Source organism: Pleurodeles waltl, chromosome 4_1, assembly GCF_031143425.1.
Source record: "Pleurodeles waltl isolate 20211129_DDA chromosome 4_1, aPleWal1.hap1.20221129, whole genome shotgun sequence".
In the NCBI taxonomy this organism is placed as follows: Eukaryota; Metazoa; Chordata; class Amphibia; order Caudata; family Salamandridae; genus Pleurodeles; species Pleurodeles waltl.
This window is the reverse complement of record NC_090442.1, coordinates 712,165,259-712,187,915: the sequence shown is the minus strand read 5'-3', so window position 1 is coordinate 712,187,915 and position 22,657 is coordinate 712,165,259.

Sequence of the window (22,657 nt, the reverse complement as noted above, 5' to 3'; positions counted from 1 at the left end):
CCTCAGGGGTCAGCCCAAACTTGGCAAGTAAAGTGGCTTTCTGAAGTGGGTATGTGTTTTGATCAGGTTGATCCAATGTGAGGAGTGTATCCCTCCCTAATGGCGGTACATAACCCCACATAGCTACCCCCCATTGCCCTTCAGGAACCTCATGAGCCCTTAGTGCAACTTCATAAGCAGCTAACCATTTATCTATGCCATCTCCCACCACAAAACTGGGCACCACATTTTTGGGTATACGAACCTTCTTTTCTCCAGCAGGTCCTGTAAGTATGCTGCCACCATTATTGCTGGATTCAGACTGTCTTGCCTTGATCTCCAGCTCCTTGAGACTCAGTTCATGAGCCAACAACAGTTTCTTTTCAGCCAAAGCCCTTTCTGCTTCTGCCTGTTTGGCTGCCCTTTCAGCTTCTGCTTGTTTGGCTGCTCTTTCAGCTTCTGCTTGTTTGGCTGTTCTTTCAGCCTCAGCTTGTTTGGTTTCTCTTTCTGCCCTCCTCTCCTCCTGTTGAGCCTCAATTTTCAATTTTGCCATTTGCAATTGGAACTCCCTTTCTTCTCTCCTTTCCTCTGCGGTCAGGCTTTGCATGGAGACACTGCTCCCTGGTCCGGAAGGGTGCACAATTGCAGTGGTAACACCATCCACAGATAGTGAAAATTCCTCTGAGGGGCCATTTTCTGGCTCCTCTTCCTCTTCATCCTCTAAATGGGCTTCTGCCCAGGCCCTCAGCGCCACTTGAAAGTCCTCCTTTCTGGAGGCCCCTTGGGTGGGTACCCTCAATGCCCTGCAGAATCCTCTTAGTTGTTTGACCGTATATGTATCCAACTGGACTAGGTCAAAGTCCCCTGTCTGAGACCCAGTCAGAGACATGTTGAGTGAGGATTTAAGTTTTTGAAAATTGTCAGAAAAAAACGGATTTGCAAAAAGAGATAAAAACCAAGTTAACCTTCAACTGTGGGTAGGTAGTGAAATACTTAGCTACTGTATGTCACTGCACAAATACAAGTCCTATCCTCACCGCTGATCACCAATGTTAGAAATGGGGTTTTTGGTTGGCAGTCAGGTTACCCCCTGTCCAAGCAAAAGCCCTCACTCTAGTCAGGGTAAGTCACACACAATCCAAGATTATCCTGTGCCCACCCTCTGGTAGCTTGGCACGAGCAGTCAGGCTTAACTTAGAAGGCAATGTGTAAAGTATTTGTGCAATAAATCATACAATACCACCATATAGCACCACAAAAATACACCACACAGTGTTTAGAAAAATATAGAATATTTATCAGGATATTTGTAGGTCATAAGAGAATAAAGTTGCAATATGAATTTGTAAAGATATCACTGAAAAGTGATATAAAGTGTCTTAAGTCTTTAGAATATAAACAAAGTCTCTTTCAAGCACAAGTACCTGGTTTCTCGTGGAAAAATCTCCTCAGAGGGCCACAAAAGAAGAGATGCGTGGAAAAAGGGGTGTGTGCGTCGATTTCTCCTCAGCACACACAGACTTGCGTCGTTCTTTTCCACGCGGGGAAGTCGGGCGTCGTTTTCTGGCGCGCAGACAGTCTCTTTTTGTGGATCGCGGGGATTACCAGATGTCCTGGGTCTGTGCGTGGATTCTCCTGCTTATTTTTCGGCTGCGCGTCGTTCTGCGGGGCTGCGCGTCGAAGTTTCGATCTCACGGTAGGCGTCGCGTCGATTTCTCCTTGGAAGTCGGGCGGCGTTGTCCTTGCGAGGCCGTGCGTCGAAATTTTGGTCTCACGGCAGGCGTCGCGTCGATTTCTCCTTGGAAGTCGGGCGGCGTTGTCCTTGCGAGGCCGTGCGTCAAAGTTTCGCACTCACGGTAGGCGTCGCGTCGATTTCTCCTGGAAAGTCGGGCGGCTTTGTCCTTGCGAGGTTGTGCGTCGAAGTCTCGATCGTCCCGAGGGCGTCGCGTCGATCAGCGTTGGTGTGCGGCGTTTTTCTCGCCGCGAAACAAGCTTTGCGTCGAAATTTTCGGCGCACGGAGCGTCCAAGTGAAAGGAAGAAGTCTTTTTGGTCCTGAGACTTCAAGGAACAGGAGGCAAGCTCTATCCAAGCCCTTGGAGAGCACTTTCACAGCCAGGCAAGAGTTCAGCAAGGCAGCAGGGCAACAGCAAGACAGCAGTCCTTTGTAGAAAGCAGACAGGTGAGTCCTTTGAGCAGCCAGGCAGTTCTTCTTGGCAGGATGTAGTTTCTGGTTCAGGTTTCTTCTCCAGCAAGTGTCTGATGAGGTAGGGCAGAGGCCCTGTTTTATACCCAAATGTGCCTTTGAAGTGGGGGAGACTTCAAAGAGTGGCTAAGAAGTGCACCAGGTCCCCTTTCAGTTCAATCCTGTCTGCCAGGGTCCCAGTAGGGGGTGTGGCAGTCCTTTGTGTGAGGGTAGGCCCTCCACCCTCCCAGCCCAGGAAGACCCATTCAAAATGCAGATGTATGCAAGTGAGGCTGAGTACCCTGTGTTTGGGGTGTGTCTGAGTGAATGCACAGGGAGCTGTCAACTAAACCTAGCCAGACGTGGATTGTAAGGCACAGAAGGATTTAAGTGCAAAGAAATGCTCACTTTCTAAAAGTGGCATTTCTAGGATAGTAATATTAAATCCGACTTCACCAGTCAGTAGGATTTTGTATTACCATTCTGGCCATACTAACTCCCTGCTCCTTTCAGATCAGCAGCTGCCACTTCAACAGTGTATGAGGGCAGCCCCAATGTTAGCCTATGAAGGGAGCAGGTCTCACAGCAGTGCAAAAACGAATTGAGGGTTTTTTACACTACCAGGACATATAACTACACAGGTACATGTCCTGCCTTTTACCTACACAGCACCCTGCTCTAGGGGATACCCAGGGCACACATTAAGGGTGACTTATATGTAGAAAAAGGGGAGCTCTATGCTTGGCAGGTACTTTTAAATGCCAAGTCGAGGTGGCAGTGAAACTGCCCACACAGGCCTAGCAATGGTAGGCCTGAGACAAGGAAAAGGGGCTACTTAAGTGGGTGGCACAATCCGTGCTGCAGGTCCACTAGTAGCATTTAATCTATAGGCCCTAGGCACCTGGAGTGCACATTACTGGGGACTTATAAGTAGATTAAATAGTTCAATCAGGTATGATCCAAAGTTACCATGTTTACAGAGAGAGAGCATATGCACTTTAGCACTGGTTAGCAGTGGTAAAGTGCGCAGAGTCTAAAAACCAGCAAAAACAGTATCCACAAAGTGGAGGGAGGCAGGCAAAAAGTTAGGGGTGACTACCCTAAGGCTGTCAGGTCTAACACAAGGTATGCATTCTCGTCCAAAATATGACTCTAAGCCCCTAGCGCCTTATTTATCCTCCCGTGCAAAAATAGGGCCTAAATAATGGCGTTAAGCCTGCTTAGTGCCATTATTTAACACCTGGGTCAGGGCAGGCGTTAGGGGGCTTGTTGACCATTTCCATGGTCAAACACCATGGAAAGAGCCCACAGGTGCCCACCCCAAGCCCCAGGAACACCCCACCCACACCAGAGGGACACCAGAGGATGGGGGGACCCATCCCAGGTAGGTAGGTTAAGTAGAGGTATTTTAAATAGATTTTGAAAGTGCCATTGGGGGCCCTGAAATGCCCGCCCCCCCCACGTGGCACTGGGTTCAGTGGCCATGCCCAGGGGACCCTTGTCCCCTGTGCTGGCAATTGGGGTGGTGGGCATGAATTCTGTTTTTTATAAGACAGGAGTCATGTGGTATGGATGGTTTTGCGTCAGGAAATGACACTAGGCTGGTTAAAGGCATTTTGCTGCCTCTAACCAGCCTAGCTTCATTTTTTGAGGCAAAATCCCCTTCCCCCATACTGCCAACCCCACTGAGCTAACGTCATTCTCCCAGATGCTAGCCCACCCTTTCGCCAGCTTGCAGGATTTGGTAAATTTGGCACCTGGCTGGCACCCTGGAATGACGCAAGCCGGTGCTCTACTTTTTGACGCAAAACTGTGTTTGCGCAGTTTTGCAACAAAAAAAAAAAATATGGGCCAAAGAAAGCAGCACCACGTCACTAAAACTCGATTGAGACGGGGAGACCCACTGGGCTCTGGGTATTGTGGAGTCTAAGCAAGATACAAAGCAGAATATAACCCACTGCTCCAAGACAAGCTATAGCACAGCACAGAAAAGAATAAAAGACTCCATACTTTAAGCGCTTTCTAAAACGCTTTTACAAACATAGCTTGTCTCCTTACTCATGCTACAACGTGTGAACCAAGCATCGCTCTCTTTTTCAAATCCAAGAGTGTGTTTTTCAGTGAGGGGAGAGATTCCGCAGCAGTTTGGCAATGCTACATGCTTATTTTTTCTATTCTGCTGTTTCTGTTTAAAAAAATACACAGGTCTGCGCCAAGAGTAAAAAGCTACGTCCAGGTTTGCTACGTGAGTTATAAGTACTACTCGTTTTCACGCCTGAAGGTAAAGTTCAATAAAACATCACTTAAATATAGCAGTAGGTGGTTGAAGGGTATGTGCACAGGACCAAACAGGCAACACTCACAAGAGCCCAAGAAGCTGAACGAGTTGGCCCAAATAAACTATGGCGTCACGTGGGCCTAGCTAGCTGCTTATGCCATGCTTTATGTGTGCACACTGGTCAAACGATCAGGGCTTCCTAATAAATATTACCAGAGAGGAGACATTTTACCTCAGCGTTATCAGACAAGTGTGAGCGACCATGATCTGCAGAAACTGACCCAAACTGGTCTATGGTTCATCTTGATTGACCTTCACTGTCATTTTACAACAGGACCAAATGGGGAAAATATTAATCAGTCACATAAATGTCACCACAAAAATATTAAAATAGGGCTGCAGCAGCTATATTATTGTTGACCTCAGGGAGCAACCAATCCCAAGCTTCCTAGTTCCCCATTTGAAGCATAGGGGGTCACTGGAAACGGGTCTACTAACTGTGTTTTGACACCACTTTACTAGGGTAACATAGACAGCATCGTCCCAGTCCCAGTGATCCATCTTGGCTTGCAACAGTGTGAGGCTGATCATTTTAAGTGGAGCTTGACTTAAAATGGACGGTTTTGTCCTGACCTGGCAAGATCAGATGATGCCAGCCTGCAAGACGCTTTCTCAGCAACAGTAGTCAAGCGAGGTGGAGAGTAGCTTAGAATTTGCACCGGATTCCAGATGCACCTGCAAATGGCCTCAGATGGTATAACAAAGCTACAATGTGTAACTATGAAAGCTTTCTTGACCTTCCAATCTGATTTGTCAATCAGAGGAGGGGACAGGACATTCGCACAATGGAGGTCGGAACCACAATACATTATAGACATTAACACTCTGGCTACTATGGGTTTAAATTTGGATGAGGAGTAAGAAGGTAATCTAGGCCAACCCCTGGTTTAATGAAAATGTTACCATTTATCTCAGGTTTTCCCAGTTTATTCTTATGTATCATTTTGATATGCTTTCTCTTGTAGCATTGAAAAGTGGGAGCCCCTTCACTTTTAATTGATTTTATCTTGTATGGTTTTACACAGGTGCACCATGGTTGGTTTTTGGACGAGGGAGCCGAGTTAAGATCTTATTGTCAATTAATATACATTGGAATACATTGGCTGCATGATTAATTGTCCAATTGCCCATAATCATTTTGATTAGGTCCGTTATTGGAGCAGCAATTATTAATTCACAGAACATGAACCTGAGTGCAATTTATATTATATTGTAATAAATGCTAAACTATTATGAGGCTTACTGTTATGAGGAAAGATTATTGAACTGTTTGATTTGAACATGATCATTTTTTGTTGTGAATCACCGAATAAGATTAGTGACAACAACTGTTTTGATAGTGCTCCAGGAAGACGCTTTATTTGTAAATAGTATTGACAAATCTCAATGAATGTCCTAATACCATTTCAAGATGGCACTTACTCTGTTCACGGCTTTGTCTGTAAATACAGTTGGTTGTACTGCCACCCCTGACCCCTGACCAAGGAGATGCTTCCCACGCTCAACAATGATAACAAAGAGCACATTATACTCTTAGTATCTCCATATATGCCATACATTGAAATGTCAGTGTTTAATGGCAGGTCATCCCAGAATAACAAAGGCAATAGAAGTGGCTGTACGATGACTTTGGAGATCTCCGATAGTAAAGGACATTATGGAAAATGCAAAAACATGCAGCGTGTCTGTTGAAGCAAATGTTCCACTGAGAATCCAGGGAGCTGTTCAAGCAGTTTCCTCCCCTCAAAAACTCAAAGAGCACAGACCTAGCGTGTTTGTCCCTGGATTTCATTGTATCATTTGAACTGCTATTGTCACTGATGTTCCTTAAGATAATGTATAACTTCCCTGATATTTGCTGTTTCAATTAGATACAAATGAAGTCCTCCCTTTAATGTCTTTGAAGGCTTTGTCTCATCTGCTTTTCATCCATAGTCAGATGAGCAGATGCAAGTTCAACAGCACTGAATATGTTTATTCATAAATACAGAAAAGAGTTTCAAAACATAAATAAACATTAAGCTATGTTGTTTGATATAATTGGCTGAATATTCTTGAAATAATACAAACCTTTGTTCAGTGGGAGTTTCTCTCATTATCCGTTTCTAAGTTCTAAGAGGTGTGACAATGATTTTATAAATAAATCCAGTCCCAGGAGCAGAGGGTGTAGATGCACATACAGGATACATACATGCTTAACAAGCACATCCCTATGTGCCCAGAACATATTATCCAAACAAAAGGTCAGCTGGGACTTATTTGAATAGGGAAACGTCATCTATACAATAGGGGACTCCACAACCTAATTGGTTGCGAGATAGTATTTCAACTAAATTGTACCGAAAAACAATGTTAGTTTCTGCCAGTGGTGTTTTGAATCGATCTATATATAGTACAATAGAATACAACGTAATACATGTGAATGAAGTGTGTATGACAGAGTGCTCACATAGTGATCATATTTACACCATATAATACATAAGTCAATCTACAATTCCCAATGGTTGTATAAATTGGTACAAAGATATAAGAATAACAGTCCCTTTTCTGCTAGTCATCAATGTCAACCAAATGGGTATTTTGTTTGCAGATGGATTATTTCAATACACTTGTGGGAGAAAATAAGATTGGTTGTTGGTGCAGTTTAGCTGAAATGGAATCTCACTACCAATTAGATTGTGAATTAGATGAGGGTTCCCCATTCAAATTAGTCCTACGTGACCTTTTCTTTGGATAATAGAGGCACATACAGGAGCCTTTTGCTCAAGTTAAAAAGGAGTCCTGGTTGTGGAGTTGTTTTGGTTTGGGACTACTTCTCCCGTGTAAGTGGTTAACCTTTTGACTGTGAACCTAAACTCAATTGGAAGATGTGTCCTACTCTACTAGACTCTTTGTTAAAACCAGCTTTAGCTAACTTAAGAAGAAGCTTCACCCTCAATTGCAGTTTTGGTGAAATCTCCCCCTCAATATATGCAAGGATAAAAGCAACACTCTAATTAATGCAAATACAATCACATGGGGTTCCAATGATTAGGACTCAGGCATTTAACCTGGAGAGTCATGTAACCTGGGAAGTCCCCTAACCTGGAAAGTGGAGAGAGTGGGATTTTTGAGGACCTACTGTCCAGAGGGAACTGGAGTTTAATGCCAGGAGAGGTCTGTACTTAAAACTATGGTTGACCAGATCGCGCTGAAAGCTTACAAATTCTGATTTGTTTTATTCATTTGCTGCAATGTGGATACAGGCCCGATCATGAGCATTAATTTATCTGTGGAAGAACCCTATATTTTGTGAAGAAACCAACTGCAAGAGGCCACATAGAGGGAGGAATGTGAATGGTGTGTGTGGCAGTACACTACTGACCATGGAGGAGCAAAAGTGAGGGGGGGTGAGGAAAGGGAGGAACATGTGCAGAGTTCGTTGTTTCAAAATAGTGTCAGTGGCATAACAGCCCATGCAGCCACCCCCTGCAGTTCAGGGGTCCCCGTAACACAGCTGGCACTGTGCAGAGGTGCCAGGCATCTGGCTTGAGAGCTCGCGCCTGGGTTTGAAGGGGGACCCCTTTCACGTTTCATTACACCACTGCATAGCGGAATATTTGTTTTCATTTATTTTTTTAAGGATAAGAGCAATATTCTGCTAGGGAGCAGAAGATGAGCCCCCATAGCACTCTTCACCTCAGTTCTGTATTACTGCAAACCTCATTGACTATGTTCTGTCCTAGACCGATAGCCAGGGCCACTGGAATTATGTGATTGTGCAGCCATAGCGATTTTTGCATAATTATAGATTTGCTACATGTGCCACTAATCCATCATCTTCTGCATGATGTGCAGACTTTAACAAAAACAATTTGTTTCTAGCTCAAACGGTTAAAAAGTTACAAAAAACAAAGCAACACATGTTTGTAGGAAAGTACCATCTTGCCTGGCATGTTACCCCCATATTTCACTGTATATATGTTGTTTTAGTGTATGTGTCACTGGGACCCTGCCAGCCAGGGCCCCAGTGCTCATAAGTGTGCCCTGTATGTGTTACCTGTGTGATGACTAACTGTCTCACTGAGGCTCTGCTAATCAGAACCTCAGTGGTTACGCTCTCTCTGCTTTTACAAATTGTCACTAACAGGCTAGTGACCAATTTCACCAATTCACATTGGCATACTGGAACACCCTTATAATTCCCTAGTATATGGTACTGAGGTACCCAGGTTATTGGGGTTCCAGGAGATCCCTATGGGCTGCAGCATTTCTTTTGCCACCCATAGGGAGCTCTGACAATTCTTACATAGGCCTGCCTATTCAGCCTGAGTGAAATAACGTCCACGTTATTTCACAGCCATTTACCACTGCACTTAAGTAACTTATAAGTCACCTATATGTCTAACCTTTACCTGGTAAAGGTTGGGTGCTAAGTTACTTAGTGTGTGGGCACCCTGGCACTAGCCAAGGTGCCCCCACATTGTTCAGGGCAAATTCCCTGGACTTTGTGAGTGCGGGGACACCATTACACGCATGCACTATACATATGTCACGACATATGTATAGCGTCACAATGGTAACTCCGAACATGGCCATGTAACATGTCTAAGATCATGGAATTGTCACCCCAATGCCATTCTGGCTTTGGGGAGACAATTCCATGATCCCCCGAGTCTCTAGCACAGACCCAGGTACTGCCAAACTATCTTTCCCGGGGTTTCACTGCAGCTGCTGCTGCTGCCAACCCCTCAGACAGGTTTCTGCCCTCCTGGGGTCCAGCCAGGCTTGGCCCAGGAAGGCAGAACAAAGGGCTCCCTCAGAGAGAGGGTGTTACACCCTCTCCCTTTGGAAAAAGGTGTCAAGGCTGGGGAGGAGTAGCCTCCCCCAGCCTCTGGAAATGCTTTGATGGGCACAGATGGTGCCAATCTCTGCATAAGCCAGTCTACACCGGTTCAGGGATCCCCCAGCCCTGCTCTGGCGCGAAACTGGACAAAGGAAAGGGGAGTGACCACTCCCCTGAACTGCACCTCCCCTGGGAGGTGCCAGAGCTCCTCCAGTGTGCTCCAGACCTCTGCCATCTTGGAAACAGAGGTGCTGCTGGCACACTGGACTGCTCTGAGTGGCCAGGGCCAGCAGGTGACGTCAGAGACTCCTTCTGATAGGCTCTTACCTGTGTTGCTAGCCTATCCTCCTTCCTAAGTAGCCAAACCTCCTTTTCTGGCTATTTAGGGTCTCTGCTTTGGGGAATTCTTTAGATAACGAATCTCTCTCTTCACCTTCTGCCAAGGAATCGACCGCTGACGCCTGCAAAACTGCAACAAAGTAGCAAAGACGACTACTGCGACCTTGTAACGCTGATCCGGCCGCCTTCTCTACTGTTTTCCTGGTGGTGCATGCTGTGGGGGTAGTCTGCCTCCTCTCTGCACTAGAAGCTCCGAAGAAATCTCCTGTGGGTCGACGGAATCTTCCCCCTGCAACCGCAGGCACCAAAAGACTGCATCACCGGTCCTCTGGGTCCCCTCTCAGCACAACGAGCGTGGTCCCTGGAACTCAGCAACTCTGTCCAAGTGACTCCCACAGTCCAGTGACTCTTCAGTCCAAGTTTGGTGGAGGTAAGTCCTTGCCTCCCCACGCTAGACTGCATTGCTGGGTACCGCGTAATTTGCAGCTGCTCCGGCTCCTGTGCACTCTTTCAGGATTTCCTTTGTGCACAGCTAAGCCTGCGTCCCCGACACTCTAACCTGCAGTGCACGACCTCCTGAGTTGTCCTCCGGCGTCGTGGGACCTTCTTTTGTGACTTTGGGTGAGCTCCAGTTCACTCTTCTTTGTAGTGCCTGTTCCAGCACTTCTGCGGGTGCTACTTGCTTCTGAGTGGGCTCTTTGTCTTGCTGGACGCCCCCTCTGTCTCCTCACACAATTGGCGACATCCTGGTCCCTCCTGGGCCACAGCAGCATCCAAAAACCCTAACCGCGACCCTTGCAGCTAGCAAGACTTGTTTGTGGTCTTTCTGCACGGAAACACCTCTGCAAGCTTCTTCACGACATGGGACATCCATCCTCTAAAGGGGAAGTTCCTAGTCCTCTTCGTTCTTGCAGAATCCACAGCTTCTACCATCCGGTGGCAGCTTCTTTGCACCCACAGCTGGCATTTCCTGGGCATCTGCCCACTCCGACTTGATCGTGACTTTTGGACTTGGTCCCCTTGTTCCACAGGTACTCTCGTCCGGAAATCCATCATTGTTGCATTGCTGGTGTTGGTCTTCCTTGCAGAATTCCCCTATCACGACTTCTGTGCTCTCTGGGGAACTTAGGTGCACTTTGCACCCACTTTTCAAGGTCTTGGGGTGGGCTATTTTTCTAACCCTCACTGTTTTCTTACAGCCCCAGCGACCCTCTACAAGCTCACATAGGTTTGGGGTCCATTCGTGGTTCGCATTCCACTTCTAGAGTATATGGTTTGTGTTGCCCCTATACCTATGTGCTCTCATTGCAATCTATTGTGACTGTACATTGCTTGCATTGCTTTCTATTGCTATTACTGCATATTTTTGGTATTGTGTACATATATCTTGTGTATATTTGCTATCCTCATACTGAGGGTACTCACTGAGATACTTTTGGCATATTGTCATAAAAATAAAGTACCTTTATTTTTAGTATATCTGTGTATAGTGTTTTCTTATGATATTGTGCATATGACACCTGTGGTATAGTAGGAGCTTTACACGCCTCCTAGTTCAGCCTAAGCTGCTCTGCTAAGCTACCCTTTTCTATCAGCCTAAGCTGCTAGACACCTCTTCTACACTAATAAGGGATAACTGGACCTGGTGCAGAGTGTAAGTACACCTTGGTACCACTACAAACCAGGCCAGCCTCCTACATTGGAAGCAGCGACGGGATAAGTACTTGTAACTACTTACCACTTTGTCATTTTGTACTTTTCATAAGAGAAAAATATACAAAACAAGTTCAGTGTATGTACACCTAACCAAAAAGTTTTGCTTTTCTTCTCTTACTCTATTACTAAGTGCTGAAAAGTACCTCTAAAACTTTCAAAAAGTTTCTTAAAAGTTGAAAAAGTTTTTTTTTTCTGTTCCTTAAAAAGTTCTGAAACTTTTTCTTTCTTTTTCTGTCCCTTAAACCTTTTTCTATCATGTCTGGTACAGGTCAAACTCTGGATCTGACCAGCACTGCCCATGACCACCTTAGCTGGAAACGTGCAAGGAGTCTCTGCATTGATAGAGGTTTAGGGGTAGGGAATAATCCCTCTAGAGAATTGTTAGTTAATATGCTCATTGAACATGATAAGACCATAGCTGGCCCATCTGGTGAGAAATTAGCTGATGGTTCACACTCTGATTCTGGGGCAGCCCCAGTAAAAGTGTTAGAAGGGAACCTCCCCAACCTGCCCCTTAGCAGGCCACCTAGCAGGGCTGGTACAGAGGTGAGTTCTCATCACAGTATAGAAATTACTCCTTTAGGCCAGGTTGTTAGAGTGCCATCTGTTAGGGACAGGTCTCCCTCTGTTCATTCACACCATTCTTCTGTGTCAAGGCATGCCCAACCCACCCACCCTGAAGACAGAGTGTTAGAAAGGGAACTCAATAGATTGAGAGTGGAAGAGTCCAGGCTGAAGCTGAAAAAGCAACCGCTGGATCTAGACAGGGAAGCATTTTACTTAGAAAAACAAAGACAGAGGTTGGGGTTTGGACCCCATGGTGGCAGCAGCAGTATTACAGATAGTAATCCTGTTAAAGAGCATGATTCTAGGAATCTGCACAAGATAGTTCCCCCTTACAAGGAGGGGGGTGACATTAACAAGTGGTTTGCTGCACTTGAGAGGGCCTGTGTTGTACAGGGGGTCCCTCAAAGGCAGTGGGCTGCTATCCTATGGCTATCTTTCAGTAGAAAGGGTAGGGATAGGCTCCTTACTGTTAAGGAAAGTGATGCCAATAATTTTACAGTTCTTAAGAATGCACTCCTAGATGGTTATGGCTTAACCACTGAACAGTACAGGATCAAGTTCAGAGAAACCAAAAAGTAGTCTTCACAAGACTGGGTAGACTTTGTTGACCATTCAGTGAAGGCCTTGGAGGGGTGGTTACATGGCAGTAAAGTTTCTGACTATGAAAGCCTGTATAACTTAATCCTGAGAGAGCATATTCTTAATAATTGTGTGTCTGATTTGTTGCACCAGTATCTAGTGGACTCAGATCTGACCTCTCCCCAAGAATTGGGAAAGAAGGCAGACAAATGGGTCAGAACAAGGGTGAACAGAAAAGTTCATACAGGGGGTGACAAGGATGGCAAGAAGAAGGATGGTAAGTCTTCAGACAAGGGTGGGGACAAATATAAAAATTAGTCTTCATCAGGCCCACAAAAACACTCTGGTGGGGGTGGTGGGCCCAAATCCTCTTCAAATCAAGTAAAGAAACCATGGTGCTATTTATGTAAAGTAAAATGCCATTAGACAACTGATCCCAGTTGTCCAAAGAAAAGCACCAAGCCTCCTACCACTACAACCCCTGCTGCTACACCTAGTGCCCCTAGTAATAGCAGTGGTGGTGGGAGCAAACCTACTAATAGCCAACCCAAGGGAGTAGCTGGGCTCACTTTTGGTAATTTAGTTGGGGTTGGTCTTGTTAGGGAGACCACAGAGGCTGTGTTAGTCTCTGAAGGTGCCATTGATTTGGCCACCTTAGTTGCTTGTCCCCTTAATATGGATAAGTACAAGCAACTTCCCCTAATAAATGGTGTGGAGGTTCAGGCCTACAGGGACACGGGTGCCAGTGTTACCATGGTAATAGAGAAACTGGTCCACCCTGAACAACACCTACTTGGTCACCAGTACCAAGTGACTGATGCTCATAACAACACTCTTAGCCACCCCATGGCTGTTGTGAATCTCAACTGGGGGGGGGGGGTTACTGGTCCAAAGAAAGTTGTGGTTGCCTCAGATTTACCTGTAGACTGTCTACTAGGGAACGATTTAGAGACATCAGCTTGGGCAGAAGTGGAGTTGGAGGCTCATGCAGCAATGCTGGGTATTCCTGGGCATATTTTTGCTTTGACAAGGGCTCAGGCCAAAAAGCAAAAAGGACAGGGTGACTTGGATCCTGGAACAATGGACCAAGTGCTCCCTAAAGCTAGTGTTAGTAAAGGTAAAACACTACCTACTATCCCTCCCTCTACAGTGGATTCAACTTCTGAGGAAGAAGAATTTCCACCCTGTGCAGAACCTACACCAGAGGAGCTGGAAGCAGACACTGCTGAGCTTTTGGGTGGAGGGGGGCCTGCCAGGGAGGAGCTGAGTGTGGCACAGCAGACCTGTCCCACACTAGAGGGTCTAAGACAGCAAGCTGTCAAACAGCAAAATGGGGATGTCAGTGACTCTCACAGAGTTTACTGGGAGGACAACCTCTTGTATACTGAGGCAAGGGACCCTAAACCTGGAGCAGCCAGGAGATTGGTCATTCCCTTGCAATACAGAGAGTTCCTCCTAACTCTAGCCCACAACATTCCCTTGGCTGGACATTTGGGACAAATGAAAACTTGGGACAGACTTGTTCCCTTGTTTCATTGGCCAAGAATGTCAGAGGACACAAAGGAATTTTGTAAGTCCTGTGTCACCTGTCAAGCCAGTGGCAAAACAGGTGGCACCCCAAAGGCACCCCTTATTCCACTGCCTGTGGTTGGGGTTCCCTTTGAAAGGGTAGGGGTTGACATAGTTGGCCCCCTTGACCCTCCTACTGCTTCAGGCAATAGGTTTATCTTGGTGGTAGTGGACCATGCCACCAGATATCCAGAAGCAATTCCTCTAAGGACCACTGCAGCTCCTGCAGTGGCAAAAGCCCTCCTGGGAATCTTTTCCAGGGTGGGCTTCCCAAAAGAGGTGGTATCAGACAGGGGAAGCAATTTCATGTCTGCTTACTTAAAGGCCATGTGGAAGTAATGTGGTGTGACATACAAGTTCACCACACCCTATCATCCACAAACAAATGGACTGGTTGAGAGGTTTAATAAAAATCTCAAAGGAATGATAATGGGACTCCCTGAAAAACTCCGGAGGAGATGGGATGTCCTGTTACCTTGCCTCCTTTTTGCTTACAGGGAGGTACCCCAAAAAGGAGTGGGCTTCAGCCCCTTTGAACTCCTATTTGGACACCCTGTAAGAGGTCCTCTAACACTTGTGAAGGAGGGTTGGGAACAACCTTTAAAAGCTCCTAAGCAAGACATAGTGGACTGTGTACTTGGCCTAAGATCTAGGATGGCTGAGTACATGAAAAAGGCCAGTAAAAACCTTCAGGCCAGCCAAGAGCTCCAAAAGCAATGGCATGACCAGAAGGCTGTTCTGATTCAGTACCAACCAGGGCAGAAAGTGTGGGTCTTGGAGCCTGTGGCCCCAAGAGCACTCCAAGACAAATGGAGTGGACCCCACATTATTGTTGAGAAAAAGGGAGAAGTCACCTACTTGGTTGACTTAGGCACTGCCAGGAGTCCCCTTAGGGTGCTCCATGTCAATCGCCTGAAACCCTACTATGACAGGGCTGATCTCACCCTGCTCATGGCAACAGATGAAGGACAGGAAGAAGAGAATGACCCTCTCCCTGATCTCTTCTCTTCCACAGAACAAGATGCTCTAGTGGAAGGTGTAGTTCTAGCAGACTGTCTTACTGCTGAGCAGAAAGACCACTGCATAAATCTCCTGGGTCAGTTTTCTGAACTCTTTTCTACTGTGCCAGGCACCACTTCTTGGTGTGAGCACACTATAGATACTGGAGACAGCTTGCCTGTCAAAAGTAAGATCTATAGACAGCCTGACCATGTCAGAGACTGCATAAAACAAGAGGTTCAGAAAATGCTTGAACTGGGAGTGGTTGAGCACTCTGAAAGTCCATGGGCCTCTCCTGTGGTACTTGTACCAAAGCCTCATTCCAAAGATGGGAAAAGGGAAATGAGATTTTGTGTTGACTACAGAGGTCTCAACCAGGTAACTAAAACTGATGCTCACCCTATATCAAGGGCAGATGAGCTAATAGATACACTGACATCTGCCAAGTATCTAAGCACCTTTGATTTGACTGCAGGGTATTGGCAGATCAAGTTATCAGAGGATGCTAAAGCAAAAACTGCATTTTCTACCATTGGAGGGCACTACCAATTCACAGTAATGCCCTTTGGTTTGAAAAATGCACCTGCCACTTTTCAGAGTTTGGTGAATACAGTCCTGCAAGGGTTGGAGGCTTTTAGTGCAGCATATCTAGATGATATAGCTGTCTTTAGCTCCACCTGGGATGATCACCTGGTCCACCTGTGGAACGTTTTGGAGGCCCTGCAAAAGGCAGGCCTCACTATCAAGGCTTCAAAGTTCCAGATAGGGCAGGGGAAAGTGGTTTATCTGGGACACCTGGTAGGTGGAGAACAGATTGCACCACTTCAGGGGAAAATCCAAACTATCATAGATTGGGTTCCCCCTACAACTCAGACTCAGGTGAGAGCCTTCTTAGGCCTCACTGGGTACTACAGGAGGTTCATAAAGAACTATGGCTCCATAGCAGCCCCTCTTAATGACCTCACTTCAAAGAAAATGCCTAAAAAGGTATTGTGGACAGCTAACTGTCAGAAAGCTTTTGTGGAGCTGAAGCAGGCCATGTGCTCTGCACCTGTCCTGAAAAGCCCCTGTTACTCCACAAAATTCATTGTCCAAACTGATGCATCTGAATTAGGGGTAGGGGTAGGGGCAGTCTTATCACAACTTAATTCTGAGGGCCAGGATCAACCTGTTGCTTTTATCAGCAGGAGGTTGACCCCTAGAGAAAAGCGTTGGTCTGCCATAGAGAGGGAGGCCTTTGCTGTGGTCTGGGCACTGAAGAAGTTGAGGCCATACCTGTTTGGCACTCACTTCATTGTTCAGACAGACCACAAACCTCTACTTTGGCTAAAACAAATGAAAGGTGAAAACCCTAAATTGTTGAGGTGGTCCATACCCCTACAGGGAATGGACTATACAGTGGAACATAGACCTGGGAGTACCCACTCCAATGCAGATGGACTCTCCAGATATTTCCACTTAGACAATGAAGACTCATCAGGGCATGGCTAGTCTTATTGTCCTTCGTTTGGTGGGGGTTGTGTAGGAAAGTACCATCTTGCCTGGCATGTTACCCCCATATTTCACTGTATATATGTTGTTTTAGTTGTATGTGTCACTGGGACCCTGCCAGCCAGGGCCCCAGTGCTCATAAGTGTGCCCTGTATGTGTTACCTGTGTGATGACTAACTGTCTCACTGAGGCGCTGCTAACCAGAACCTCAGTGGTTATGCTCTCTCATTTCTTTCCAAATTGTCACTAACAGGCTAGTGACCAATTTCACCAATTTACATTGGCATACTGGAACACCCTTATAATTCCCTAGTATATGGTACTGAGGTACCCAGGGTATTGGGGTTCCAGGAGATCCCTATGGGCTGCAGCATTTCTTTTGCCACCCATAGGGAGCTCTGACAATTCTTACACAGGCCTGCCATTGCAGCCTGAGTGAAATAACGTCCACGTTATTTCACAGCCATTTACCACTGCACTTAAGTAACTTATAAGTCACCTATATGTCTAACCTTTACCTGGTAAAGGTTGGGTGCTAAGTTACTTAGTGTGTGGGCACCCTGGCACTAGCCAAGGTGCCCCCACATTGTTCAGGGCAAATTCCCCGGACTTTGTGAGTGCGGGGTCACCATTACACGTGTGCACTATACATATGTCATGACATATGTATAGCGTCACAATGGTAACTCCGAACATGGCCATGTAACATGTCTAAGATCATGGAATTGTCACCCCAATGCCATTCTGGCATTGGGGAGATAATTCCATGATCCCCTGAGTCTCTAGCACAGACCCGGGTACTGCCAAACTACCTTTCCCGGGGTTTCACTGCAGCTGCTGCTGCTGCCAACCCCTCAGACAGATTTCTGCCCTCCTGGGGTCCAGCCAGGCTTGGCCCAGGAAGGCAGAACAAAGGACTTCCTCAGAGAGAGGGTGTTACACCCTCTCCCTTTGGAAAAAGGTGTCAGAGCTGGGGTGGAGTAGCCTCCCCCAGCCTCTGGAAATGCTTTGATGGGCACAGATGGTGCCCATCTCTGCGTAAGCCAGTCTACACCGGTTCAGGGATCCCCCAGCCCTGCTCTGGCACGAAACTGGACAACGGAAAGGGGAGTGACCACTCCCCTGACCTGCACCTCCCCTGGGAGGTGCCCAGAGCTCCTCCAGTGTGCTCCAGACCTCTGCCATCTTGGAAACAGAGGTGCTGCTGGCACACTGGACTGCTCTGAGTGGCCAGGGCCAGCAGGTGACGTCAGAGACTCCTTCTGATAGGCTCTTACCTGTGTTGCTAGCCTATCCTCCTTCCTAAGTAGCCAAACCTCCTTTTCTGGCTATTTAGGGTCTCTGCTTTGGGGAATTCTTTAGATAACGAATGCAAGAGCTCATCAGAGTTCCTCTGCATCTCTCTCTTCACCTTCTGCCAAGGAATCGACCGCTGACTGCTCTGGATGCCTGCAAAACTGCAACAAAGTAGCAAAGACGACTACTGCGACCTTGTAATGCTGATCCGGCCGCCTTCTCGACTGTTTTCCTGGTGGTGCATGCTGTGGGGGTAGTTTACCTCCTCTCTGCACTAGAAGCTCCGAAGAAATCTCCCGTGGATCGACGGAATCTTCCCCCTGCAACCGCAGGCACCAAAAGATTGCATCACCGGTCTTCTGGGTCCCCTCTCAGCACGACGAGCATGGTCCCTGGAACTCAGCAACTCTGTCCAAGTGACTCCCACAGTCCAGTGACTCTTCAGTCCAAGTTCGGTAGAGGTAAGTCCTTGCCTCCCCATGCTAGACTGCATTGCTGGGTACCGTGTGATTTGCAGCTGCTCCGGCACCTGTGCACTCTTCCAGGATTTCCTTTGTGCACAGCCAAGCCTGGGTCCCCAACACTCTAACCTGCAGTGCACGACCTCCTGAGTTGTCCTCTGGCGTTGTGGGACCTTCTTTTGTGACTTCGGGTGAGCTCCGGTTCACTCTTCTTCGTAGTGCCTGTTCCGGAACTTCTGCGGGTGCTACTTGCTTCTGAGTGGGCTCTTTGTCTTGCTGGACGCCCCCTCTGTCTCCTCACGCAATTGGCGACATCCTGGTCCCTCCTGGGCTACAGCAGCATCCAAAAACCCTAACCACGACCCTTGCAGCTAGCAAGGCTTGTTTGTGGTCTTTCTGCACGGAAACACCTCTGCAAGCTTCTTCATGACGTGGGACATCCATCCTCCAAAGGGGAAGTTCCTAGTCCTCTTCGTTCTTGCAGAATCCACAGCTTCTACCATCCAGTGGCAGCTTCTTTGCACCCACAGCTAGCATTTCCTGGGCATATGCCCACTCCCGACTTGATCGTGACTTTTGGACTTGGTCCCCTTGTTCCACAGGTACTCTCGTCCGGAAATCCATCGTTGTTGCATTGCTGGTGTTGGTCTTCCTTGCAGAATTCCCCTATCACGACTTCTGTGCTCTCTGGGGAACTTAGGTGCACTTTGCACCCACTTTTCAGGGTCTTGGGGTGGGCTATTTTTCTAACCCTCACTGTTTCCTTACAGCCCCAGCGACCCTCTACAAGTTCACATAGGTTTGGGGTCCATTCGTGGTTCGCATTCCACTTCTAGAGTATATGGTTTGTGTTGCCCCTATACCTCTGTGCTCTCATTGCAATCTATTGTGACTGTACATTGCTTGCATTGCTTTCTATTGCTATTACTGCATATTTTTGGTATTGTGTACATATATCTTGTGTATATTTGCTATCCTCATACTGAGGGTACTTTTGGCATATTGTCATAAAAATAAAATATTTTTAGTATATCTGTGTATTGTGTTTTCTTATGATATTGTGCATATGACACCAGTGGTATAGTAGGAGCTTTACACGCCTCCTAGTTCAGCCTAAGCTGCTCTGCTAAGCTACCCTTTTCTATCAGCCTAAGCTGCTAGACACCTCTTCTACACTAATAAGGGATACTGGACCTGGTGCAGAGTGTAAGTACCCCTTGGTACCACTACAAACCAGGTCAGCCTCCTACAATGTTGCCTTGCAGTACAAAGCCCTGTCAAAGGCTGACTGGTGTCGTTTCTGTTGCTTATTGCAGTATTTGGGTGTAAAACTTGTACTAATGAGGTATATCCAAGGCCCAAACAGAGATAACAAGTTGAACAAGCATTTGCAATGCAATGGGTCTCGCATTTGCTCGACTTATCGCTATTAGCGTTGTAAAGTCCTAACCGGACTTTGATTGCCCCATAAAATGAAAATGAAAAAGTAATAAAGTTTTACATAAGAAAGCTGATTCAAAGCGCCACGCCATAAGCATGAAGGACCACACAAAATGAAACAGAAGTTCGCTTGCAGTCAAACATATCAGCAAATGTGCAGTGAGATTGCGCTGCATAGGATATAAAAAGAAAAAGTAGTCCAGAAACCATGCTGAAAACATCGAGTCTTGTATGTTTTCAGTAGTTGGCCGTGCGCTCAAAGAGAGCTAAACACCTGAAAAGGCATGACATATGCATGCCTTTCACAAATAAAATCAAGCGATTTTTAAAAGGCAAGCCCACGAACCAACGAAACTGATGGACGTGCAGTGGGTGTGGTTAAAAGCCCACAGCAAGTTTACAGCAGGCTTGAGCGCGTGCGCGCTCAACCCTAAAAATGACAAAATAATGTAGTATTTCTATCACAAAATGTGCAGCATTAGGCTGCATAATTTGCCTTTTCTTGCTGCATAATTTACTCACCCCAGTCGCATAATTTGGCCCTCCCCTGCTGCATAATTCTAGTGGCCTTGCTGATAGCAGAGGCGGGCGCTCTGACATTTCTGCAAAGCTGGTGCATTTTTGAAGGCTGCGCCTTCAGGAATTCACTTCTTTTCCTGTTGCAGATCAGTCATACAGAGATGTTTCTAGGAATGTGGACAATTAATTCATATCAATGGTGCTTTTAAAATCCAAGTAAACGAAATAAGGAGTATCCTTGACTAGCTTGTTCAAGTCAACCAGCTCTACTACAGATAACACAGGGCTTTGGCTAATTCCTGACCCCAGACTTCTACAGAGAGTCCTTGTACATAATTTGTTGGCAGACCCACTGTAATAAAGAATTGTATCTAAGTCATTACTGGATGGCAGATTGCTGTTAACTCATGATCATTATCAGGTTTTTAGAAGATGTTGATGCTACAAGCATGTTTGTCAGTGCACTGATTTGAAATACCAGACAACTTATGGTCAGTCTACAAAGACGCTTGGTTATTTAACTTGTGCAGATAAGGGGGAAAGAGGGGTGGAGGACTACCTCAGAATACTGATTGTTCATTGTCAGCGGGATGGTGAGGATAACATTATGTTTAGATAGCTATCTAACCATAACATTATGAGGGTAGCTAAATACAAAAACTTACAATACATGCCAGGGGGGCACAGATAGGGAGTAAACAGAAATGCTGACATGGATGAACTAAATGTCACCGTCAAGTAACAGCGATAACGCTTATTATAAATAGGAGTCGTTAGAAATGGGGTTTCTGGTTGGCTAGGGTATGCACCTCAGCCGGGCTGAACCCACCCACTCTAATCAGGGTGAGGGAGTTACACACCCAAGATAACCCCTTCCCACCCCGTGGTAGCTTGGCCCAGGCAGCCAGGCTTATCTCAGAGGCAATGTGTAAAGCGATTGCACAACATACAACACACATGACACAATACATACCCCATGAAGGAAACACAACAACAATTTGTATAAAAATAAACTGTATTGCATAAAACATCATTATACCAAACACAACATGTATCAGTAATACCCTGTTACACAAGCATTTGTCAGAACATCACACAGGTTACTATTACTCTGCAACAATAAGCAGTAATCAGGTAAAAATATAGGATATTGATTATTCTGCAACACAAACAGTAGTCAGGTTGTCATTACCAACAAAAATGCACAGGTTATGATAACTATATCACCAAAGATGCCAAGACAGTATCTTGCATGCACCTGGAATAAAACATTCTCCAAGTGGCAGGTCATCATTATCACCCAAAACAAATGCACATAACAGGCTTCTTCCCAACAACGCCTTCTAAACGAAGGTTGTAGCACGTCCACGCTTCCTTAACAAAGTATCCGGTGTAAGTAAAAATCTACCACGTCCACACGGGAGTTCCTGTGCTTCATTTCTAGTAAATACGGTAATTTTTGCAGCCAAAAGGAAATACCTTCAGGGACCTCCGTCAAGGGTCACCACTCCATCTTAGTTACGGTATCATTGGGGGGGCCTTCACCTTGGGAGGCCACAAATGTCCTGCAAGGAGGCTCTCCCCTCCATTTGCTTGCGGGAGACCGCGGTCAGTCCCCGCATTTGAGTTGGTGCCATAGTTATGGGGAAGGGTGGCTCTAGTCCCCCACACCTAAACAAGGAAAGAAGTCACATGGCAGCCACCCGTGTGCGCACGGCGCAACTGTTCTCTGCCCCTAAGCGCTACCTCCTGCAACCTGCCCACGGGGGCACGCCCCAGGCCTCCTAGACCTTCACTTCTCTCCCCACTGTGTCAAGCGGCCCAGGGAAAGCTCTGGTGTCAGCAAACACAAGAAGGTAGATTTATGCCTTCGGCCCGAGTCGCAGCGGTAGATTCCCACAGTCTGTGCCTACATGTGCCAGGGGCACTGCTGGAAGCACGCTCATCCGTGCTACATTGAGAGGGCCTCTTAATACCTCTCACAGGGGCCAAAGCACATGGTACCACAGGGCGCTTCCTGGTGCCAGGAGTGAATAAAGCCAGAATAAACCACTCTGCAGGCTTGATAATCCAAAACAGGGGTGAAGGATGACACACCATCCAGCCCCTGGAGACAGCAACGGGGCACAGGACTGTAGGGTCTCAGCAAGCAGGCCAGCACAAGGGTTCTAAAGCAGTGGCAGTCCCTCTCAGTGACCTAGCAGGTCACAGGTCAGCACAACAGCAGCATTCCCAAGGTGGTTCCTGGCGAGTCCTTCCACCAGCATCCAATGTCCAACCCTATAGTCCTTTAATGTCTAAAAATGTGGGGGAAGGCCCCTGTACTTTTATTCATTTTGCTTAGTCTCCACACAAG